This window comes from Myodes glareolus, chromosome 10, assembly GCF_982192425.1.
Source record: "Myodes glareolus chromosome 10, mMyoGla1.1, whole genome shotgun sequence".
NCBI classification, from domain to species: domain Eukaryota; kingdom Metazoa; phylum Chordata; class Mammalia; order Rodentia; family Cricetidae; genus Myodes; species Myodes glareolus.
Window position 1 is genome coordinate 37452355 of NC_142035.1, and position 21238 is coordinate 37473592.

General features: G+C 39.0%; 1 protein-coding gene and 1 pseudogene across 8 annotated transcripts in view; both read right to left on the reverse strand.

Annotated features, from left to right (window-relative positions):
- The window catches only part of Macrod2 (mono-ADP ribosylhydrolase 2), a 1889233-nt gene that overhangs the window by 1295223 nt on the left and 572772 nt on the right, over positions 1-21238 (reverse strand). The window lies entirely within an intron of this gene.
- LOC148120612 (high affinity copper uptake protein 1 pseudogene) lies at positions 1291-2657 on the reverse strand (annotated as a pseudogene).

A 21238-nucleotide genomic window follows, 5' to 3' on the forward strand; every position in this document is an offset into this window, starting at 1 on the left:
TTCTGAGATAACAACAGGCTATTTGCACTGTAAAGTTGGGCTCTGTCAGTACCTGTCATTCACTGTGCAAGATTGAACTAAGAGAAGAAGCTCTAAAGTTAATTTCTTAGATTTCTTTTAGCCTTAATCCAGCAGGCTTATAACCCTTTCTTGGGTCAAAGCTACCAAAGTATATATTCCTTGTTCTCCGATGTTTAGTTGGCACCCGTAGAGGGAAAGTACAAACTTCAGAATCATAATACTGGGCCAACAAGGTAGCAGGTGTGTTTCTTCTGCTCTGAGGCACAACTGGATCTAGCACCAAAGAGGGCAGGTATAACAGACTAGCATAGGAAGAATCACTTTACAGAGGTAGTTTGGGAACAAGCCTTCATGTAGACTAATGGTTGACAGAACATCCAGTGGGATTTATTGAGAAAAGGGGTTTTGGCCACTGTGATCTATGCAAATCCCCATACGCAATAAAGGTGGTCAAGCAGAGGAAGAGGACTTGCATAGTGCACACTGAGAAAACCTGGCTATTGGTTGGCCATGCCCCATGCTTCTCCAAACAGAAAATTGGGTTTTTGCCCCTCTGGCCTTTGGCTGGCTGACCTGCACTGCAGATCAAAGGTCTCTTAGCCTTCAAACTACTTACAAGGAACCTCAGATCTTTAAAAATCTAGGACTAGAGACTTTATATACATGTGTATACTTTGGCTATAGTCTACACAAGTTGTGTGTTATGAGCACACATAAAGGACTAGAGACTTTGTATACATGGTGTACTCTGGCTATAGTCCACACAAGTTGTGTGTTATGAGCACACATAAAGGACTAGAGACTTTGTATACATGTGTGTACTCTGGCTATAGTCCACACGAGTTGTGTGTTGTGAGCACATAAAGCATATCTGGAGCTAAATAAAAGTTTGTGGAATGAATAAGTATTAGCCAGCAGCATTTAGGTGTGACACATGCCCAAGACATACCACCTACCAACCAGCAGTTCAGATTCTCATGCTGGATACCAGGTAGCCCCACCCTCTGTCCCTTCCACGTACAACTTTGCTATTTTAATGCCAACTCAGGGTAATCCTCTAGATTGTCAGCAGAAACATCACCTAGAAACTTAGAAATGCCAAATTTGGTAGCACTAGGGTTGAAGTCCACCAAGTATTATCTTAACAAGAAGCACTCTGGGTGACTCTGAAACATTCTAAAGTTTGAAAATCATTTGTTTCAAGGGAAACACACAATAATAGGAAAAAAATTACAAACTTTTGCTTTGTTCATTTGGGACAAACAAATGTCTGAGTCAAAGAAAAATGCCAATGGTTTTATTTAACAATCTCTATTTCTATAGTCTCACATTGATTGTTCTGTTTTTGTTTTGATTGGTAAGTTCATTTCTAATCACAGTGTTACGTGGATAAGAGAGCAAGATTACACACTCCTCATACTCGATGACTGTATTTAGTCCCTAACCACTCTCCACACTCTACTAGTATTTTGGTGTAACACATCACACCTAGAGAACTCACTGAGTTAAGATGAGATTATTTTCTACTATGAAACTGAAGCCCCGAGTTGGGTGAGATGTCCCTAATTACCATCAGTCCTGTTTGAAGTTAAAATCCTTTTCTATCACTGACTCAGAATTCCACCCACATATTATCTATTTAAAACAAAAATACACAAAACCCCAAAACCAGAAAAATAAAAAGCAGATAACCATGTCATTAACTAAAGAGCTACCTGGATTAGACAAAGCTCAGGATTAGGAGGGAGAAGACATCCCACAGGTGACTTCTGAAGAGAAATGTCAATTTCATCTTACTAGAAGAACCACTACTCAGAGACTGTCAACTAAGCCTCTATTCAGTAAGTGTGTGTGCATAGAGATAGAAGAGAGAAGGGATGGTTGGAGGGGGAATCATATCTTTCAGTTCCAAGATGCTTCCTACAGCAATCGATAAGGCCACATGTGGAGTCTGATGTTAATGGCAATGCTCTGTGATGTCCACTACCACTGCCTTCTTCCAGCTGAAGAGAAAGTATCCTGTCCCAGCCCCCGCTGCTACTGCGATGCATTGGTACCCATTGTAGGTCATGAAGATGAGCATGAGGAAGTAGCTGATGACTACCTGAATAATGTGCAGCACTGTCTGCAGGAGGTGGGGGAAGCTCAGCATCTGCTGCCCGACAGTCTTGTGTGTCTCCATGAGGACGGTTCCGTTTGGTCCTGGGACAGGCATGGAACTGTAGCGAATGCTGACTTGAGACTTACGCAGCAGACCTTCTCTGGCTATCTTGAGTCCGTCATAAAACATTGCTAGTAAAAACACTGCTACGAAAGCTCCAGCCATCTCTCCAGGTGTGTTGATTACCAAACCAGAGAACAAGAGTTCCACATTCTTAAAGTCAAAGTGGAAGGTCATAGGCATCATCATGCCTTCTCCACCGTGGGAGTGTGAGGGCGAGGTGGTGGGGTGATGATGAGGTGGCATGGTGCTGTTGCTGTCCATGTGGGTCATCCCCATATGGTTCATCCCCATATGGTTCATCCCCATATGGTTGGAAGGATCCAGTTTTCCAGAAAAAGATGACAGTCAGCAGAAAAGTCTTTCCAGGACGAGCTCCGCCGCCCGTGCCTTCCTCTCAGAACTGGATCCCCTCACCTGGACAATGGAATATTTCTAAAGGCAGTGTGTCTAACATATTCACTTCCAGTGGCAAAGTGTAGCTCTCATCCGATTTAATGATTTGTAGTTTATAAGCTTTCATAAAACAAATTCAGATTGTTTTTACTGAATAAATATATCATCTTCATTAATTACTCAGTTTAGAATCTGAAACACGGCAACCACCGAAAACCTGCCTCTTTATTCCATTTGAACAGCTGCCATGAAAGTTGTTCACTCTCTAGAAACTGCCTGTGCTCAGTCAGGATGGTTCTGAAGACAGTACTGAGGTCTTGCCCATGACTGCTCTTCATCAGGGACATGGCAGGCCCACACATTCCTAAAGACCAGGCTTGCTGCTAAACTGGTGTACTTGTCATTCACCTCCCTGATGATGCTGCCTAAATTCTTGAAGGTCTTGACTCTTACACATCATTCTCCCAATTATCTGACAAGGCTAAGTTTAAGCGACGTCATCTTACTAAGCATGATATTTTAGGTTTATTCAGACTGTAGTCTAAAGAATAACACTGTCTAAGGGCGGGGTAGAGAGGTAGGTTTTGACTGCGCTTAAGGGAACAGTTTTTCATTTCTTTTACTATTATGTTGAATATCAAGGATTTGATAAATGATCAAGTCAATTTTAAATGAAGGCAAAAAAATGTAAAAAAGAAAGCAATAAGCAAAAATGTGTGAGACACTATGGACACTATGGACTGTGGACTAGTAAGTGTAGGAGCCAACCCCTTCTTTCCCCACCTTCCCAGAAAAAAAACAAACAAACAAAATACAACAAACAGAACCAAGAGTACTATTTTTTTCCTTAAGCATTAAAAGCGCTATTTAATAAAAAATCTAGTTATTTTTTAAATGGGTCCTGTGAGGGCTCTACCTTGGCCTGCAAACACAATTCTCTAAATGGTTCTGGGGGAGGTAACTGCTGAGGTTGGTTGATTTGCATATACTCATTTAATCTTCTTTGGTAAAGAAAAGACAGTAACTTAATCTAAAAACAATCACACAAATCATATTATCCTGGAAACACGAGACTCCTTTCATAGAATATACTTCTTGGAAACCCAATAGGATACAACAGGGTTCTTCTGAAATCAAATCAATATGAATCTATTAAAACCTACCACACACAAAGCATTCTGTAAGAAACTATGAGGAAATAACATTCTCTAACATAGTAAACACATCTTTCGAGACTTACTTTGTCTTAAACAGCGTGCTAGAAGACTTGCATGTGGCATTGACTTGTTATGCCTTGGCCTTTGGTCTGTAAGGGAGGCGTGTTCACATACTATCACAGTCTGCCTTTCTGTGAGTAAACTGACAAGAACTTTGAATAGCACTTAGCATGCAGTAACTATATACTAAGAGTTGTCTAAACCTCCTTATCATGTATGCATCTATTCATCATAAAATGTTTCTAAAGTAGGGTCCTGCACTACTGTGCAGGTTTGCTATTAGGTTTGCTATTAGGACCTTCTGATCTCAATGAGATTTGAAGAGCTAACATTTGTACAGTATTTATCTTATGTGATAGTCTGGTAAATACCCAACAAATCTTAAACTGATTTTTTTTAAATAACTAACTGTAGCAACTATCCCTTTCTTGTATTCATGTCCCTTTCATTGTAAATTCCTCTTCAATTCTGTAGCTTAATTAATAAAAAATGGAAGTTATGGAATTAATGTCAAGTCATGCAGGAGTTAGAATGAGTGTGTTTTCTTGATAAATTTCCAGAGAGTGGTAAGATAATGAGCTGACGGTCAATGTTGTGAGTACTCATTGGTCAACAAAACTATGAGCTCTAATACCGAAAAACCAGAACATTCTCTTTTGATTTAAGGAGTCATTCTATCATAATCTTCCATGAGTTCTAATCAAGTATCTAAAGCCTCTGTCCTTAATATCAGACATTTCTAACTGGGATTAGAGATACATAGAGATACATTCCACATCAAGTAGAATTCAAGATTCACTTTATTCAAGATTATTGAAGAATCATGAAGTGCCTGGAGCATTAAAAGGCTTTTGATCTTTGGTCTTTGAAGTCAAGATAAGGATATCCATATATATAAAGGAACAATCAAGCATTTATTAACTTTATCATTTCTATAGAACATAGTTACCATATTGATTATAGTGATATAATCATGAACATGTATGAATACTGAAAAAAATCATACTGAAATGTACAGTCAAGAAAGTTGGAGTTATTAGATGGTAAGAAAAAGGGCTCTCGCATCAAACCATTAGCTCATGTTTCTTAAGAGTTTCTGCATGTATGTAATAGGTTTACAACTGGGACCTATATGAATGCTCAAGGAAATGGAAAGATCTAGCATTTGTACAGTACAGCTTCTAGAAACTTGTATAAGCATCCGAAGAATCTTAATTGATAGATCTTACAAGCAACAACAACAAGAAAAAAACTGCAGCAACTATTTTCTTTGTGTGTACATGCTCTTTGCAATGTATGTTACTCTACAAACCCTCTCATTGAGAGGTGGAATCTCTTTCCCCAACTTTAAATCTAGGTTGACCTTGAAACTTGCTTTGGGCACTGAGGGGAGAAGACAGAATTCCAGACCCAAGCCTCAAGAGACTTTTCATGCCAGCTCAGCTCCCATGTGAGCAATCCCAGGCCAGTCGGCTGAAGGATAAGAGACCACGTGGAAGAGAGATAAGCTGTCCCATCTGGGGCCCTCCTAGTCAGTCAGCAGTCAGCTCTCTGGGCAATGTCCCAGACATATGAACCGGCCCAGTTAAGAGAAAAAGGACTATTTAACACTGTTGAATTCCCAGAATTAGGAGTTGAGTAAACAGTTGTGTTAAGCCATTAACTTTGAGAATACTTGCCATGCATATATACTTTATTAATGTGCACCCCTCCCCAGCATCATCAAAATAAAGCAATTCCTTCAAGTTAAAAACTAAAAGCAGAAGTTTAAATAGCTGTCCTGAAATCTTGGTGGGGAGGGGGCAGAAAAACAATACAGCTGAAGTAATCGGGTGAAAAGTTGATTCCCAGAGAGGTCACCCAGAGCCTGCATGAAAGATTTATGTGCTAGGTACCGAATAACATGAGTGTTCCCTTAAGGGAGGAGAAAAAATAGCTGTGAGAAAATACAATACAGTGACAAGGAGATCTACATCTTGAAGCTTCACAGATGTGAGGAATTTGTATTAGCTCTTTGAGACTGCTTTGGGCTGACTCAAAAATTAACTACTATGAATGTCCTCAAACCTGCCGGTGAATCTGAAGATGAGAGTTGGGTCCAAGGGAAAGGATAAGTATAATGGAATAAACATTTACATGTTTCTTAGGAAGAGCTTTTAGTTATGGGTCACATATCTAACTCCTTCAGCACTGATCCCATTACTCTGGGACTGATGTTTAAGAAACCAGGATTTGCTTCTTTCTCCTAGAATCTAAGACCCAATTAGTGCATAGATAACCAAGAAAAAGAGGACTTCTGCTGCTCTTATTGGACTACCACTGAGGGAGAAATATTTCTGAAATATTTACAATATCCTAAAATTTCTTGGAAATATATAAAGCAATGAACAATCTAACAGTCTTCATTTGCTGGATTTGAGGGTGAGACATCAAGCTGATTAAAATTCTGCATAGCCTGTGACCAAGTTATATTTAGCAGATGATAATTTCTTGTAAAAACATTATTTAAGTCCTAACTCATGCACCAACTTTTACATATCTATGCTCCCCTCCTAAAACAAAAACTCAAGTGAGAAAAACCACATTATGACAAAGATAGCTAATTGTGAACTCAGTATCAATAATTCTCATTTTTTACTGACAAGACCTATATTAACTGGAGTGGAAAGATGTATAATTTTAAAAGCCTGTATTTGTCAACATTACTTTTAAAGACAAAGAAAGACACATGGCTCCTGTAAGTGGAAGTAGATACCTTTGGTTGGATTTCTAAGCATTTCTCTCTCTCTCTCTCTCTCTCTCTCTCTCTCTCACTCACTCACTCATATATCTATATATAGATATATGTATATATACATATATATACATACATATATACACATATCTATATATAAATATATATGTAGTTAGATAGATGGATAGATATTATATAGAGAAATATGTGAAATATGTGTAATTATATGTGAATCTCTAATATATATGTATATATCTATAATAGAGGGTTTTCTCATGTTTACCTGTTTATTATATTATGATTTTGTTTGCTATTTTTATATCTCCCTGCAAAGATAAAAACATGGTGCTAATCCCAAGGCTACTACCCTGCGACCATGAGACTGAAGATTGTCCTATACTGTTTGCTACAGGAGGAACTCAGAAGGCCTGGTCACTGGTTCTTTCTATAGAGGAGGCCCACTAGCACTGAACTGTTTCTCATTGGATGAGAGAATCTGTTTTTCTCCAAAAAAGTTAAGTTAGGTTTTGCATAATTCACTGTCCTAATGTGAGGTGTCTGTAACTAAGAGCCTGATGTAATTTCCAATTTCCAAGCATATATTTTAATTAATTTGTGGTGCATCCTTTGAAGTCGTAGACGAGATGTTTCTCTGTGGTCACTATAGAAATATCAAGTGCTAGAAAATTAAGAACTGACAAAATATTGTGAGGTGAATACTAGAGTGAGGGACCCCGCAGCAGGTCATTGTGGGGGTTGGAGCGGTGAGAGTAAGTACTAAGTACTGTAAGTACTAAGTACTGATGGCAGTATTAAAGAGAAAGAGCAGCTGGGGAAAAAGAATCACAACCGTTCCAGTGTAATGGCCATGTGGCCTTGTATTACTTAGATTTCACCAAATCTCACCAGGGAGGGATATTTCCATCAACAATAAGGGTGGATTTACTGGAGGTAGATACTACTGGTCCCAGGGAAGGGAATGAGGATCATATTTCCCTGGAAGTGTGGAGACAGTTTGACTGAGGAGTAAATTTCCCATCAGAGATGATAGAGTGTTTAGGGGCTATATTAGCTGGTGCCAGGGGTGCTGTAAGATGCTAATAAACAGGAGACAGTATTTTGGAAAGGTCCCTTGCAAACTTGGTAACACATCTTTATTATGGTCTTTAATCCAGCAATTTACTTGAGACGGAAACAGTCTCACAAATCATTTCTTATCCGAACGCATCTTGGGATTTCGATCCAAGAAGAGAATGTTCTTGGAGAATTATGGAAAGCCAAGTCCTAACACTACATTGCTTTTAAGGACAATTTCTCAACAGAAACCACAAGTCTGGTGTTAATAGAGTCTAAACAGTAATGGGAATCTTGACCTCAAGCGAAGAAGAAATTCTAGCTGCCTTCTCGGAGCAGTCATTACGGACCTCCTTGGGTGTGTAACTTCACCTGGGTTAACGACACAGCCTGCCCTCCTTGCAGTGGAAGTCTTCTTAATAGAGATCAGGTCAAACTGAAAGCAGGAGGAAGACAGACCTTTCTCTTTTGGAGAAGAAAAAAAAAATGAGCCAACTTAATGAATCCTCTTGTACCAGAACCTTCCCAGCGGCTGGGGACGCAAGTTCAGCCTGGGGATGATGTAGGGCAGAATTAACAGGTACCTCTAAGACAAATTCATTTGTTTTATCAGGGAATGAGATCTGCGGAGAAAGGTACTCTTTCCTGGAGGAGTTTGGCTTTTAAACTTCAATCGTGTTGTGGGCTCCCGTCTCGTTTTCTTCATCCAAGGAAGCAAACCTGTCATGTTATAGCTCATCCTCTCCTAGGCTCTAGGAAATGGCCATGGGTTAGAGGCGAGATGATGAAAGACAGAAAAATCTTCAGGAGAGAAATCTTTTTGCACTTTCCCCTGAATGCTTAAAAGAGAACAGTTAAGGCCCTTTCTGTGGATGTATGTTTGCATAAAAGGAGAAACTTGAGACACACACAAGGGAAAGTCAGGTTTGGCAAACCTTTGGCCAGAGTCTGCTTTCCCCGGGCTGAAAGGGTGGGGGCAGAGCACTGATTCTAGAGAGAGATGTCAAGTGGCCTTCTCTGCAAAGCACACAAGCAAATGTGTTGTTTACTGCCCAATCCTAACATTGACTCTCTCTTTAACCATTATTTATTTTCAAGATGTACTCTGAGGGAATCATCTCATACGAAGAATAAATTTGGGGGCAAGAAACACTTTGATCATCCTGCCAAGCATTACAATTATTCTTTCACTTGAAATTCTATTCTGATTAAAAAGAAAACTTGGCCTACACTTATTAAAGACTAATTTGGAGCCAAAAGGCTACTTATTCTCTATACTTCATAACTTGATTTTGTTTTTATGGGAAAAATCTAATGCAACTTAGATTATATAGTTCTGATGAAATTTTATCATGTCTTTTTTAGTAAAAGTTCTAGTGTCTTAGTTTATCTCCCTATTGTTGTGATAAATACTCTGCCAAAAAGCCGCATATAAAAGGGTTGCCCTAGCTCACAAGTCAAGGGCACAGACCACCATGGTGGTTAGTCAAGGTGGAAGAGGCTTGAAGCAGCTGATGGGAGGGCACCCACAATCAGGAAACAGAAGGGTGAAAGCATGCTATTTCCCAGTTACCTTCATTAGTTGCAGTCTAAGATCCCCTACTGAGGGAATTGTCCTGCCACAATTAACCAAAGCAAGATATCCCCCAAGGTATGCTCACGGGACCCATCTCCAGAAGTTCTACAGCCTGCCAAGTTGGCAGTGCTTGGAGGCTCTTGCAGCATCCCAGTATGTATACTTATAAGATCTGGGGTCTAAAATTCTAAATATTCAAGGAATTTGGGATGGTTCGAAGGAAAATGGCCATCATAGGCCCATAGGGAGTGGCACTGTTAGTTGCACCTCGTTGGAGTAGACGTGGCTTGTTGAAGAAGGTATCACTAGGAGGAAGGCTTTGATGGTTCTGAAACTCCAGTCTGTTCACCACCTGCTGCCTGTTGATCCAGATGAAGAACTCTCAGATCATTCTCCAGCACCATGCCTGCCTGTGGGCTGCTGCTTCCCACCATGATGATACTATAACCTCTGAAACTATAAGCCAGCCCCAATTAAATGTTTTCCTTTTTAAGAGTTGTCACATTCGTGGTGTCTCTTTACAGCAATAAAACCCTAAGACAGAACTGTATCAGAAAAAAAAAAAAACTTGGCAAAGAAAAGGCAAGCACCATTTTTTAAATTAAGTTTTATCATTTAAAGAATATAGACCTATGTAAACTGGTATGAAAGCACCAAATAGTGCCATGTGTAATTTCCGTATGTGACTCTGTGGCCATGTGTGCATGTGCTCTTGGATTTTCTAATGTTCTTTTAAAATACTTCTAAATTATTATGCTCAAATGTTTTTCCTTAAGAAAAAAAAGGGGGGAATTCAAGAATACAGAGAACCAGTTGGAAACTCTTGCACATAGGATGTAGGATGCCCAATCCCAAGGCTTCAGTCCTAGACACATGTACATAATGTACAATATACACATGAATATATATACATATGTGTGTGTGTGTATGAAACTATGAGTTTGTGAGGGTGAACACAGGAGGAAGTTGAGGTGAGGAATACAGTGCTCATATACAAAGTTCTCAAAAACATTAAATTAAAAAAGGAGAGGACAACAGTTTGCTGAGTGAAATCCATATAGGAGAGAACTGGTCCCCATCAACCATTCAGTGGAAATCTAGTCTCTAGGTCCCGAACCCAGTATGTGTACTGGTTAGATTGCTGAAGCGTCCCCCACCTTCAGAGACTATCGAAGACACCCTGCTACAAAGCTGCCACCAAAGGGAAATGCATTTCCAGAAATGGATGGAGCGCAGCTTTCTCCTTCTCCTTAGTCAAGCCCCAGTGGCCAGATCAAAAGCACTCAATCTGTGGCAACTCCAAGGCCAACCTCTGTCTAACCTACTTTGTTCCCTAGGTCTCCAACAAGACACAGGGGTTCTGCCTCAGAGTGGTGATTGTATGACCGCTACTTAGCTCTCCACCAGAGTTTCCTACTGATCGGGAGCCTTTGATTCACATACTGACCCAGGAACAAAGAAACCAGAAAGTCGCTAGTGGGACAGCCTGGGAGAGTGGTTTCTCTAGGTCAATAAAGAAAATTCTGTTGATTCTTCGCATTCTTGGAACAGATTCTGGACAGAACAAAGCACTGTGTTAGAGACACCTGCCCCTCATCTACATCTCTGTTTTCCCTCCCAAGAAGGACCATTTTGCTTCATCTTAAATGCTTGTAAAAGAAGTTAAAACGAGCCATGTGTTCTTTTCTTCACAAAGGAGCCCTATATTTAACACAGTGAACACACCCAACACCTCCGACGGCTTGAAGGAGAGCTGTGTTTACCACGCGGGCTTATGAAATAAGAAAGTACAAACTTCCTCATCCTTGAAAACTTTGCGATGTAATTTACAGCCAAAATGAAGAAGCCCTGCGTAATACAACACTTGGCAAGAATTCTAATCAGCGGCCTCGCAAAGCTGGATGCAGTTCTTCAGGTCATCCCCGGACACATCAGGACTTCTGTAGTTTCAGTTGCACACGCCAGGCCTGGGGGATGGGTATTTAGGAGACCTTCTGCGTTCTGCGGAAGTGCTGACCAATGACGTCAGCCAACTGAGAAGGGGACCCTGCTGGTGTGACAACAGTTTGGACCACGGGGAATGAATGATAGCGAGAGCTAAACACACTGCCGCTGTGCAGCGGGGCAACACAGATTTACATGATGACAAGGCCTTCCAGACACGCGGTTCCAAGCATGTAACGATTCCTCCAGGTTCTGCTCTGACTCAGCTTGGTCATGAAGAGCTCAGTCGTGGTCCCTGTAAGGAGCTTCCAGGCAGGACTGTTGCTGTTTCCTTGGTTCTTAAACAACATGACAATCCGGTAGCTCATAACTCCCGAGCAGGCTGAAAGCTATTCAAACAAGTTGAAAGTCAGGTCACATAAGCAGACCCCAAACTGACCATCACAGAAAGAGTTATAATGTGATGAGAAGCTCCGGGGAACATATTAAATCTATCGGCCCTGTCAGTGTGAAACAGGCGCCGTCTTGCCTTCTCGGCTCCACTGTTTAGAGAGCCCACTAAGAAAACACTCCATCCTTCTTCATCTGCTCAGCACTGTAGTAATTAGTACCTCCGGTGGCTCAGGCCACCTCACCAAGTGAACTATTACAAGAAGACTCCACTAGTCATGACCGATCAATAATACAGAATTAGCTCATTCCCATATACATTTTGGCTTTAAAGGAGGAAATCAACTTGAAAACGCTTCAATGCTGTTGCGTTTACAAGTGAGGCAAAGTCGAGAAATGCAGACATTGTTTTAAAACTTCCTTCAGGGACTCAGAGCTTCAGAAGGTAAAATAGGAGCAAAAAGACAGTTTATACTAAGCTCTGCTATGCAGGCATCAAGTGGCAAGGGACAGAGAAAGCCCACAACTCTGCATGTTTCCACGCTTAGAATGTTTTCAGGCATTAAGTCAGAAAATTGGATCTGTTTACGCAAACTCTTGGTTATTTTTACACAATAATATGCCTCTGCTAATTAGCAGTGAAGAATTTCTATACATCACAAAGTGCCAGGGAAAATTATTCTTTGGAGGTTTAGCCTACTGTAAGTTCTGTGAAACCCCAACATAGTGTGAATATCTTTTGGCAAGTCACAGGGTCATCAACAGGAGCAAGGCTTATTAGGGTTCCAGGTCTTAAAGTCTGAAACAGGAAAGCTAAGGTGAATGGTGTTCCTAGCTCTCTTTAATTTGGAGCAAAGGACCCTGGGTTGTTTCTTCTGTTTTTGTTGTTGTTGTTTAAAGATTGTTTAGATGGGGCATTCTAGGAAATCTGAAGACTCTCTCTTAACAGGCTGCATAAGAAAATAAAATTCAAAAGATGGATATATGTTAGATAACTAGTTGGATAACTCGTTGGATAGCTAGTTAGATAACTAAACTAGAAAAGAGAGACAAATATCCAATATACCGATTTAAGAGGACAAAAATTCCAATATGATTTCAAATCAGTAAAAGCAGCTTGACACAAAGGAAAAACCAGGAAACTTATGTGACGTAGGATCAACAGGACAATTAGACAGGGCCTAGAAAGAGCAAATACAGAACCAGCAGAAACTAGGAAAGAAAGAATCATCGTGAATCTTGTTTATTCCTTTGATGCATAGATTAAAATAAAACATAACGAGTAGAGGCACGACATATGTTTTAAAGAAATGTTTCCCGGATTGTTGGAAACTTGCCTGTGTCACCTCTCTTCATCCACGCGGCAGCCTAGAAAACGAAACTGCTCTTGAAGCCATCACACCGTCCATTTCTCCCTCCAGCCCGCTGATCTAGTCATGAACACAGGTAAGGCTCTATTCAACAAGTGATGCCTCTATTGCCTCCTTTGCTTATTGTTTTATTGAAGTAAGAACTGAAGGCACATGTGCCAGGTACTGCTACGAACTCAGGATGGAGATATAATGTCCCCACCTTTCCCAAAGTAGCAGGCAGGTGTGATAACTGAGGCAGATAACACAGCCTTCTCTGCTCTTAGATCCAACGAGTTGCTGTGTTTCTCCTTTCCACTGCAGTCAGCAGAACTTGTCAGCTGCTTAAAATCCTGATGCTGTCCACATGTGACTTCTCTTAGTGGTCTCAGGAGTCATGTGTCATTCTTATGACCTTGAGAAGGCTTTAAGTAAAAGCTACAGGTGTCGGAGTCAAATACAAAGGATGAATTTCTCTCCTTGTACATTGTTACTGTTTGTGGTTCTGGGAAAACTGTTTAGAACTTTGACTCTTGATTTCCTTATCTATAAAATGAAAACAATTCCTTGTTGTTGTTTTGAGACACAGTCTCACTGTATAGCCCAGATTCATCTTGCACTCACTGTGATCCTCCTGCCTCAGTCAAGTGCTCAGGTTGCAGGTGTGTCTGACCATTCCTGGTTCATTCTTATTAAATTTACAAGTTGGCAAAATATGCAAAATAGTGAGTTTCATTATGACGTTTTCATGCTCATGTGTTATGATGCTTTGTTCTAAGTCATACTCCTGCCCCCATGGAAAATATAATCCTTATCTTTAAAAGTGGTTTTGAAGATTAGTGTAGATCAAATGGGTAGGCATTTAGGACCTGCTGGATGCGCTCATTAAATGGTGGGTGCTGTAATTATCATTAGCTTCATTATTTTAATCTACTATCACAGGTACTCGCACAGAGGTGTTGGTACACAGAAGGATTTATGGGCATGATAAGTGGACTGAGTCCCAAGTCAGGATGAAGCATCCCTCAGGTACAAAGGGCCCAAATCTTGTCCTTTGAACCAACAAGATGCGAATGATCTGGACTTCTTCCTCAGCACATCTCCCAGGGCTATTTCATGCGTAAGCAAAAGGAAAGGGAATAATTGCTACTGATAAACAAACAAAAAATGATTTTCTCTTTCAAAGGATACCATGTTCTTCACCCAGCCTTCTGGAAAAGTTGCCATGTGAAATCACTTCACATTCTTTTCAGCCCCCACAAAGCACATGTGGGCTTACTGGAACATGGGTCTTGTAAATATGCCTGAATGTCAGGATTTTGGCTGTAACACAGGAACAAGGAAGGACTCCAGTTATATCTTCCTGTGTTCTTCCTGATTTATGAGCCAGATTTCTGGTATTTGATACATATGTGTGTGGGGAATCAATGTTTTCTCATTTTTCCTTCTTTCTTCCTTTCTTTTTTCTTTTTCTTCCCTTCGTATTGTGATTTTTATGAAACCATGATCTAGACCTTAGAATGTTGAAATAAAAATCTTTTGGCTGATAATGATTTAAGCAAACACAATTTAGCAAAACTGTTTTCAATATAACTTGAAATTGTGGTAGGTATTCTAGAATTAGAAACTGGAAATATTCTTAGCAAATTAAAAATTCAATATGTTAGTAGCAATAGATAGTTAATAGTATTGTCCTTATTTGACATAAAACACTGTGTTCTTCTAATATTTTCTTTTTTCAAAGACAAAAATAAATTATTTGCTCAGAATATTAAATGATCAAGAGTTTGCAAAAGTTGTTGATTATAAAACTAATTGACACACAAATTAAACTACCATAATGTAAAAACTGTGAGAATATTATAACAATCAATGCACATGCAAATATTATATATCTTCACATGTAATATATTTTTGAAATAATTCCAAATCTACATACAATTTTCAGTGTCAAGAAGAACTTCCTTATTTCTCTATCAGATCCAACTAGGTTTTCTCATTTGTTAATACTTTTCTATACTTGTCCATCATAAAACACACTAATTATTACAAATATTTTTACATATATGATGTTTCTTAATTTCTGTTATTATAGACAGATAAACATAATGCAAATTTAAAATATTATATATGCATTGTGTATTAAATACCAAGTATCATGGAGTTACATAATTTATGGGAAAGAATTTCTTTTAAGATAGCTGTTGCTCATTGCTGATTATTCTTTATTACATGATTTTTAAACTAGTTACAAGATTTAGAATGCTACTTTTTGCCACACTGGCCAGTGAGAATAGGCAGTTCCGTGTCATTAACAAGCAAACTACTAAAACATACAAGAAGGGCAAAATGTCGTCGAAGGGATTAAGATACCACCTTTCTGGTATTTCTCAGATGTATAGATTTATTAATATAATAAATATACATTTTGATAAATACTTGCTAAAACAAATATCTACACAAAAATACTTGCTGAAACATTTTCAAAGATTTATGAAATATGTTTGTGAGACGTGTGGATATACTGATTTTCTAAGCTGTGGCTTATAATTTGAATCTTAGCCAACATCTTGAAAACATTTTGTAAAAGTTACTTTTTCATGGAATATACATTTTTCTCTAGAAGAAAAAAGATATATCTGTTATCTAGAAAGAAACTATTTCTCACTACTGACGATGTCTGACATATACACATGGCAACTCACTGAAGCCTGGTTGCAATTCCAGAAGGGCTGAAGGGCACAGGGTTAAGCCAGGGCTGTATTTATCAATATGCTTCTAAACAAATGAGTGGATCAAGTAACATACAAAGAGGATGGTAATTAAATGTAATTAAAGTCACTGTCTCAGCAGACAGAACAGGTTATAACCTTTATTCTCTAAGCAAACCCCCTCACCCCTATAAGCCGATATGAATCATAAATAAAGAACCCAAGGTTCTTTAAAGCTCTTCCTCTAAAAATGTTATACTTAGCCTGTTTTTAATGTCTGAGCTAAAATTACAAAGCAGAGGTGTCCAGAAGAATGATTTAAGAAAAAAAAATCAGGCTAATTTACTGAAAGTGCTATGATATCTTTTATGTTGTTACATTTATGTTTTTGTTTGAGTTTAAAGGATGTTAGGTAGGACACACTTACCAGAAAGGAATACAGACCCAAGGGAAGAGAAATGTATCTTACTGACTACCTGTGGTCCAGCACATGTCTATTGGACACTTCCTTCCAAAATGATCTACACACAACCATTTGTGGTTGTGATCTGAGAGTAGTGGGAACGGGGTAGAAATAGGGAGATTTTTTAAAAGTATAGTTAAGTGATTTGCTAATCCCCGGGAAGCAATACTGTTCATATGATGTCCTGGTCCTGGTCCAGTGGAGCTGACTGCTCTGGAATCTGATGGAGTGAAAATTACTCCTGAGTCCCAGAAAAAAAAAAAATGACCTGATCCATGTTGCAAAGCGGTCATGGTTCTGTAAGGCATGTCTATACAGGAGGGGAAAGATGACAGGACTAGTGATTCATCAGGAAGGTGTTTGTCTGTCATGTTCATTGCTATTCTTTCTGCTTCGATGTGCTATAACTTGTAGGAATGTGGAAAATAAAGAAAAGAAAAGAGTGTAAGTACACACTTGCCAATATTCCCATAACCTAGAAGACAATTACTTAAAATGTGGTATATTTTTATATCATTCTTTTCCCAAAGGATTGCTTGTCCTAAGGGATGGAGTACCAAACTGGAAAATTTGTGGCATGGCCCAGTACCTGGGGGCTTTCTGACAAGCCCTTCATACAGTTTTGATGGTGCTGAAATTCAAGAACCACCTATATTCTAAAAAAGTAGTAGAGGTTCAACAAGATGACTGTGTCTAATGGTGCTTGTCGCCAAGGCTGATCATCTGAGTGCCAGAACCAGTGAGTGACAGGAGAGAACCCAATCCTGAAAGTTGTTCTCTGACCTCCAGCATGTATGAGAGCACGCGCACGTGCACACACACACACACACACACACACACACACTCAATCAATATAAAAATGTCTTCCAAACAAATATATTTTAAAACTAGGGAAAAGGGAGGAAACCAGTAATGGGTTTAGAATGTACCTAGTTCCTCAAATAGAGGAGAAAATCGGCAGTAGGACATGGCTCACAACTCCCTCATGAAATCACCATTCCTTTTCTGAGCCAAGAAATAATATATGTATGTATATATATCTCCTCTTCATCTTACTCCAGAACGTGTAGAGATGATTGATGCTTGTAAGATGTCTATAAAGAGACAAGTTTGAGAGTCTCACAGGCTATGTAGGGTTTCATACAGTTTTTTCAAGTGAGTATATACTGGAAGAAAATAAAAATTCAGACCCTAAATGTTGCCAGTTGAAAAGAACTATAATTCAAGTAGATAATTAGTCATAACTAATTTAAAAGGGCCTTGTAACAATATTCTGTTCCTCAAGCACCTTTTTTTTGTAACCATCGGAGACATGGAATTGTTCTTTAGAAAAAACAATATACAAATAGGCAGGTCTCTGTGTGTACATGTGTGCATGTGTACATATCCATATGGAGGTCATAGCAGATATCAGTTGTTTTCCTGTTATTCTGGGGTGGAGATGTGTGCTACCATGTCTTGCTTCTTACATGAGTACCAGAGATTTAAATTTAGTTTCTCAGGCTTTTTCAACAAGCACTATAATGACTGAGTCATCTCCCTACCCCGAGATTGTTTAATTTCAACTTAGAGCAACAGTGGTGTGGTGGCTATACATGTATCACCTCACTTACCATTTATAGACTTCTGCCTTCTTAAAGCAATGATGCCCATATTGTCTTGAGAAGGAAAAGAAATCAACCCAGTCTGCAGAGGGGGAAGCCATGGGATGACATCAGCCTCCAATGTGCCTTAGACGTCAGGAGCACGTTGCTACAAGCCAATGGCTTTACTTTTGGCAGCGGGTCTTTTTTCCCTGGGTGGGCTCATAATTCCCTAGAATTACCATGTACTTGAACTAAATATGAATGAGGGAAATTTTTAATAACAATAAGGAAAAGGCCTCTCAAAGAGCCCTTTCATGTTCTAAAGCGTCTTATGTATTTCTGGTTTAAGGTTTCCTTATCACAGCTAAGCCAAAGAGACATACTATTTACCCCGTGATAAAGATTTAATTGTTTTATTTTACTCCCAACCACAGCCACACATGTGGCACCTTTCATGGACAAAGAAAACCCCTTGTAATTAGAAGGCCAAACTGCCGGAGAGATATGTAATCTTTTTCTCACAGTGTGTTACAGTCTGGCTGGTGTTTCTACATACACAGCCCCACAGTGATTCACTCTGCCAAACCCAAACTGAAAACCACTGCTTTCTTCCTGGCTGTGGCTGAGGGCCACTGTCTGATTTTTATTTACTTCTCTAAAGTGGCTCATACAAGTCTCAAATAAGTCACAGTTGCCAGGAGCCAAACACAGAGTTCAAGGACTTCAACTGATGAATAAGTAATGACACACTTAGAAATGGATGCTAACTAACTGGCATCATTTTTGATGCATTGAGACTTATTAGACTATTTCTAAAGGAGTTTGAAACAACATATTCAAAATTATATTCATATATTAAAGGACATTTGTATAAGAACATATAATAATTGTGTAGTGGGAAACAAAGTACAAGCGTAAGACACAAAAAGAACACTTTACTGCACATTCTTATTTTTCCTTGTGTTAATGCCCATGGCACATGCATGGACATGTGGTAGACTGTGAGGAATTACGCAGAGGTTGAGATGAGTGTACATGGCAGATATATGAGGGGAGGCTAAAGAGTGGGAAAGCCCTTTCATGCATGTCTAAATGCTTATCATGGCCCAGGAAACAAAGCAAAAAAGTATATATATATATATATATATATATATATATATATATATATATATATACAAAGAACACTATATTCAAAATAGAGGATAAAAAGCAATCTTCAAGAAGAAAGCCCCAATATTCCCCACCAGAAGCACTGGAAAATAAATTGATGACAACAATATAATCCCCATGGTAATGACACCTCTCATGTCAACTGGCACAACCACTGAGCAGCAGCCAAATTCACTGGCTGGGCATTTCCCCAGTAACAACCCCAAGACACCCATTTTAATCATAATGCCAGTAAAGGGCTGCTGAAGACATTAGAATAAAATATGGATGATTTTTTTTCATGAGCTATAGTTCAGCCAGCGCACATTGCCGATTTCAGCAGGGATATATAAATAAAGCAGCTAACCTATGTCCCAGAGAAAAAGGCAGATGTAAATGAACTAAGACTTCTCTATCGGTGCCAAGTAGAAAAAAATAGCTATCTGATGTGGTGTCAAGAGTTCTCTCTCAAGCTTGAATGAGGAAACACTTTAAATTGTGCTTTGAAAGCAGGTTCAGTCCCCAGCATTTTCTTCAAAATGGGTTGATATTCAAGCATGAGTTGTCCCCGTTAATTTTTTTCAGCTCAATTTTTTGCCAGCTCAATTCTCCAGACTCAGTTTCCTCCTGACAAGGGAAAGGACAGACAGGTCTGAAATTCTGAGTAGGTCTAGAATTCCATGACTTACCAGATTCTGCTGCATTGGACAAAGTAAGACCAGACTCTGACGCTCTTATGGAAAGGCCACAAAGGAGCTTGGTCAAAAGGTGACCCAAAGAGAAAAAGATATGTTCCTGGAGGAGGCAGCTGCAATTCCGGTCTTGCTTCTTAGCTTTCCATACAGCCTAGCTGTTCCGGTCCTTGATTTTGTCATTTGTAGGAACCAGAAACTCTAATGATCACTCTTTCAACTTTATTTCCAAAGGGAGAGAATCAGCTCAAGTGTAATAAACTAAAGTGACAAATGGCTTCTAAGAAAATGTAAAAATAAATAAATAAATAAATAAGTTTTTTTTTTTTAAAAAAAAAAAGCAGGCTTTGAGATTTAGGCCAGTTTCTATTGCTTCATAGAGCAAATATTAGCCATAGCTAGAAAATTCAATAATAGTTTTAAGTAAAAGTAGGTCCATAGAGTTCTATTAATTAATCAGAGCAATTCAACTTTATCTTATCCATAAATATATTTCCTTTTGACAACACAGCTACTTTTTATGAATCTCTTAGGGTTTACACATATAAATGCTATTTCACTGAGGAGGTAAGAACAAACAAACCAGAAAAAAGAATATTAAAATATGTGTAGAAGTTAGAAAAGACCTTGAGATCCAACAGTATGACTTAGTGGCAGAGCAAGAGTCTTGCATACCTTTATGGCCCTGGGTTTGATTCCCAGAACTACAAAAAATAAATTAAAAAAAAACAACAGAAACTCACTAAAAATAAAAGCTAAAGAATGCTTTGCCCTTACAACTTTGTAATATTAATGGAATTAACATATATGAAATCACATGGGGAAGGTGAGATCAATTGTAACATACATAGTGAGTCAAACATGATTTGTCATCATTCAGTTATTCCCTTAGACTCGTGTATAAATTTCGCAGAACAACGCTAGGAGAAAGAGCACCAATGAACATGCATGTGCACACCCTCAGAACCCACGCAGCATCCAGACTGGCCAGCACACAAGCTTTGTGTTACACAGGGAGCCTGGGCACTTCCCAAATCTTAGCCCACTGAAAAGGTGCTACACTCCTACAGGACAGTGAGATGAACACATGGAGACATCTTTCCTTCTAGCTTAGTGTTGAAGTATCATAACAAACAGCTCATCTTAGTTTCAAAAGAAAAGAGCAATGCCGTTTCCCAGGGTCAACGGTTCTGAGGGCAACTATGGTCAGAGAAAATATTCAACAGTTCTATAATTTAAAAAAAAATCACTGTGTCTGAATGAACTCAATCCATCCTAGTAATTGCTTTCTGTGAAATTTAACCCTTGGTCCAAATAAATGAGCTCCAGGTGCAAATAGAATGCTTTCCATTTTCCAAGGATGTTATTGTTGCTTTGTTTCTGAGACACTTGGCCTCCAAAGGTGTTATGGCTAATTCTTCATAACATACTATCAGTGTTCAATGTTCACTAAAAAGGGAAAGGAGACCTCTCGAGGAAGGCAGGCACTCTTGCTTTTCAGGGTACTTCCAGGAACTAATCATTTCTTCTTACCTACACACATAAAATTCAACCTTTACTACTTTTCACATGAGCTGTCGACCCAATGTTCATAGATTTTTATTCTAAAAGCTAGAAAACCTAGCACAGGCCTAAATTCACCCGTTGAACATGTTTTTACCAGTCAAGTAAGAAACCAGTGCACAAAGACTAATTATTTGAAAACACTACAGAAA